At 32.3% G+C, this 5,107-nt stretch overlaps 1 protein-coding gene across 2 annotated transcripts in view; it reads right to left on the bottom strand.

Moving 5' to 3' along the window:
- The window catches only part of LOC137634761 (uncharacterized), a 131,766-nt gene extending 127,026 nt beyond the window's left edge, over positions 1 to 4,740 (bottom strand). For both annotated transcript variants that reach the window (XM_068367282.1, XM_068367283.1), the window contains exon 1: positions 4,226 to 4,740. The gene's annotated coding sequence lies outside the window, so the exon portion shown is untranslated. The remainder of the gene's footprint in view (positions 1 to 4,225) is intronic.
- Between the last annotated feature and the right edge of the window lie 367 nt (positions 4,741 to 5,107).

The raw sequence follows: 5,107 nt of genomic DNA on the forward strand, positions 1-5,107 counted from the left end.
ATTAGAAAGATCATCGTACTATCTGGTCACAGCTGGAAGAAACGTTCGAGAATACTGTGTAGTATTCAGCAGCTGAAGACGAGACAAGAGAACAATACTCGAAACAAGGCAGAAGGAAAGCACTAAATCATTTCCTCTGAATAGGCTGATCATCGAAAATATGATAAAACTTCCTCATTAAGTTTTTTTTTTTTTTACAATAAATTAAGACACAGACCTAATGTGTTTCTCAAAAGTAAATTTGAATAAAATATCACACGTATAATTATATATGAGTTATATGTGGTTCAACAAATATTGTCAAAGCAAAGAGGCGAATGTCGAGGAACCGCTGTCTTTGACCTACTGACAATCGTACTTTGAGATTTGTTAGGGTTCGATTTCAGGTGCCATGATTTGCTCCATACACTGATTTTATTAAGGAATTCAGCAACCATAGATCTACATTCTGACGATAAAATTGATGCGAAGAGAATAGTATCATCTGCATATGCAAAAAAAGCTTGTTTTCTAGTCCAAACCACATATGCTTATATAGTATGAAAAGTAATGGGCCAAAAACACTATCCTGGGTGGCCATTAATAACTACTCTTTACAATCTATTACTTAAAACTTCAAAAATTGTGGTAAGAAAACATCCACCTTCTCGCCTCTGTTTAAGATTGAAAACAAGGGCCTCATGAATACCTCGGTCAAATACAGCACAAAAATCAAGGGCAATCGTACGACTCTCCCGACACAAGAATTTATAAACAACTTATATGATGGTCATGACAGTCTTCATTGAATAGTCTGATAATATTTGTATGTCTTATTAAGTTATCTTTGTATAATAAACACATGAAAAGAATTAAAAAAAAAATCTCAAAACCCGACTAAAGCCAAGAGAACAACACAAATCATCAGGGCGTAAAAAATGGGAAAATGCACGTACTATGAAAAATTAATCCTAATTTTTTAATAAAATGTCCAAATGAAGAAGAAAGAATAAATTCACTAAAAATAAATATATTTGTAGGAAAACAGAATTCTTAATGACCATGAAAATGCAAGTTACATGCGATCCTTTCGGAAAATAAATTGGTCTATATGAAAATTGTAAAGGCTCTATCGATCGTGAAAGTAAAACTGTGAACGTATATCGAGGAAAAAATAAGCGGTCAATTTTATCATGTTCATGTCGTGGATAAAAGAAAACAAGGAGAATGTGGGGGGAGGAGATGTAAATTACGAAATGAGATGTCAACTTGCGGAATAAATTCGAAATTATATCAATCTTGCACCTTGAAAAAAAATAGATTTAAAGAATTAAGAAAAATTAAACCACGTAAAACAGAATCAATGTTATACTTTTAGAATGAAAAAAAATCAACTTCCTTATTCGAAATAAGATTTCGTTTTAAGCTCAAATTTTGGGGAGCAAAAAATGGAAAAAAGGAAACTCCGTGAGAATAGAATGGGAGGAAATTTGACAACAGAATCCCAGCTTCCATTACAGGAAAGGAAGAAGGAAAAACTCATCTCCCAAAATGGGAGAGTAAAAGGAAAATGGTACAAGACAGAAGAAGAACGTAATTATATTATGTATATTTTGAAGAAAAGAAAAAGATGGTTATCAGTGTAACATATTGTTTGATATGAACATTTGAATGCATTGTTTTAAAAGGCTAAGATTATTAACCAAACGCGGAATAGATAATTGTTATTAAGGAATGATAAGATAAATGATTGTATCGTGAAAAATAGAACAGGGTATTATGGTGTTCTTTCCAACTAAGAGGTTACTGAAAATCATGAGTGAAAAAAAAATACTTCTTGTCAGAATGTCAAAATAATCACAAGAGTTGATTTAAGTCCCTCTCGCTCTCTCTCTCTCTCTCTCTCTCTCTCTCTCTCTCTCTCTCTATCTCTCTCTCTCTCTCTCTCTCTCTCTCTCTCTGGGTGGGAAGTATGAGAGAGAAAAAAACGTTACTGAAGAATGTAAGGAAATAATTTTGTCTTTTGAAAAAAAAATAGATGTCCAGTCCTGAAATATAGGAAATTGACGACAAGGAAAAAAGAAATACTTAAAAATGGATGAAAATAGGCAAAGAATATCACTACGTAACGAAAAAAAATTAATCAGTGAAAATGTAATTTTTCGTCAAAAAATGCTAAAAATATTAAGAACCCTCTACAGAACATGAGAGTAATGCAAATATCTTGAGACAATGTTCCTTTTGAGAAGACAGGGGTCTGAATAAACTATATGATAGAGATTGAGAAAATGGATTTATAATATCCTTTTCTAAGTAGAGATTATCCGTGTTCAAGTAAATGTTCTTGTAAATTCAAAGCGTTAACATCCTGTAAGGAAAAGAAGGAAAAATTTATGGCATAAAGAATGACGGTGAAATGGAGAGTTAGATAGGAAAAATCGTAAACAAAGATGAATTATTCAATGGATACGGATTATAAATACTTAGAACTGTCACTCCACACAGAGAGAGAGAGAGAGAGAGAGAGAGAGAGGAGAGAGAGAGAGAGAGAGAGAGAGAGAGAGAGAGAGAGAGAGAGAGAGCGAAGTTATCATTTCCGGAAAAAATAACTGATAATATTGCGTTTCCGATGAAATAGACTCTAAAGAAACAAGTTTGAAGAGGAAATGCTAAGGTTATGATAACTTATCATTATAGTTTGTAAGAAATAAAGCTATGATAACTCCTTTTCCATAAAACCTAAATCAATCTCCAAAGCAAAAGGGCATGAATAAAAACCAAGTGAAATTAGAATTTCTAAGGCGGGTGATATTCAACCGAAGTGAAATAAACGAAAGGCTGCGAGAGATGTTGGAAATCGCGAGCTCGCTTCCCTCCGTCCAGGAAGCGTATAAGTACATGCTAATTTCCGCTTCCAGCGCTAAATATAGCACCTTTCCAGCGAAGACCTCGTCTCTTGTCAATACCACGCGCAACCTCCATGTCTCCCAAAAACCCTCTTGCCACCCCCAACCCCCTTCCATGTTTTCTTTCTAGAGTCCACATTACCTTTTTAAATGTGCCTGAGTCTGATCGCGAAGATTTTCCGTGGTTGAAATGACATCGACGTCGAGAAATAACGAGAGGTTTTAGAGAAAAAATTAGGAAGATTTTTATAATGGGAGAAATCGAAGGTTTTTGAAAATGGAATAGGTACGATGAGTTCAGATCTTTTATACGATTATGATTATTAGGTTGCCAGGGAACGTTGCGAATGAATTCCTTCACTAATGGAAAAATACATCAACACCATTGTAATCCAGGTTATAATAACATGATATAAATGTGGCTGGGCTTCTCATTCCGTTTATTGTATGCTTGAGGTTATATTTTACCATGCAACTGGTATAATTACTTCCGTAAACATAAATGACACGCACACACACACTCATATATATATATATATATATATATATATATATATATATATATATATATGCAGTATATATGTATATATATATGTGTGTATATATATAAATATATATATATATATATATATATATATATATATATATTTATATATATATATATATATTTATATATATATATATTTATATATATATATATGTGTGTATATATATAAATATATATATATATATATATATATATATATATATATATATATATTTATATATATATATATATATTTATATATATATATATATTTATATATATATATATATATATATATATATATATATATATATATATTTATATATATATATATATATATATATATATATATATATATATATATATTTATATATATATATATATATATATATATATATATATATATATATATGCAGAAGAACCACAGGGAAAATGAAAATACGGAATATACACTTAAGTCCTGACTAGTTTCGTGTTACTTCCTCTGAGGAAGTAACACGAAACTAGTCAGGACTTAAGTGTATATTCCGTATTTTCATTTTCCCTGTGGTTCTTCTGCATCTGAGCATCACGTTTCCCTGTGATTTTTACACACACACACACACACACACACACACATATATATATATATATATATATATATATATATATATATATATATATATATATATATATATATATATATATATATATACTAACTCTCAGCTATTTTGACATGGTAGAGCTACAACTTTTAGAAAGATAACCTTTAGCTCATCAATCAAGCGAAAGAATACAACTAAGATACAATATCTTACACATTGGGCAATCTTACCTTTAACTATCGTCGTAGATAATCATAGAAATGGCAGAGACTTTGTTTCCTTCAAAAGATCTTCCTCTGCATTCTCGTCATCGTTAGAATTCTTTATCGATAAAATCTAAGGGGATTTCCTTAGTGTGTGGTTACGTCTATGAAAATTCTTTTTGTTTCACCTGTGTTACATTTATTAATGATCCTTTGAAATTGTGACTATGACCTTGGCCGTTGAAACGCCAATGTTATGAAGTCAAATGAAAGTTATCTTTGGCTGGGCAGTCGATTTCTTATGAGGAAATGTACAGTAACCATTTAGTGATTCACACAATTTCATTTGTAGGTCCGTCACGTTGTAAGCAAATTCATTTTTAACAAGGAAAATATCTAGCGTGAAAAATTAGAGTAGAAAAACTTTTTGCTTCGTATGTCGAAATAATTCTTCGTCTGGCGAGATAAGCACTTGTTGCGCCCCTCCACAATTCACCCGCATGGGCTGAGAGCGATCGTGGACCCAACCTATCCGCGATGCTGCCTAGTCGGCAACTGCGTGAGACTGACTGGACTGAGTCTGACAGACTCTGACTGTGCAGGGCCAGCGCCAGAAGGGACGAGGGACCTGTCTCTACTGGCGTCAGGTCCTCCGCTTCCATGGATTTCGCCAACCTGCTTAAAAGAAATTAAAAGGTAAGAAAAACGGAGGAGGAGGAACAGTTGTTGGCCTTGGTTACGTGCGTTGTATGCATCACCGGTAATGAGGAAAATAATTGAAATAATTTAATTGTTGTCAGTAACTCTATTGACATGGTTGGAATGTTTGGACTCATTATTGTCATTTTCCAACGATCAAATATTTCTTGACTTATGTACAGTATATATATACATATATATACAGTATAT

This window comes from Palaemon carinicauda, chromosome 45 (genome assembly GCF_036898095.1).
Source record: "Palaemon carinicauda isolate YSFRI2023 chromosome 45, ASM3689809v2, whole genome shotgun sequence".
Lineage (NCBI taxonomy): Eukaryota > Metazoa > Arthropoda > Malacostraca > Decapoda > Palaemonidae > Palaemon > Palaemon carinicauda.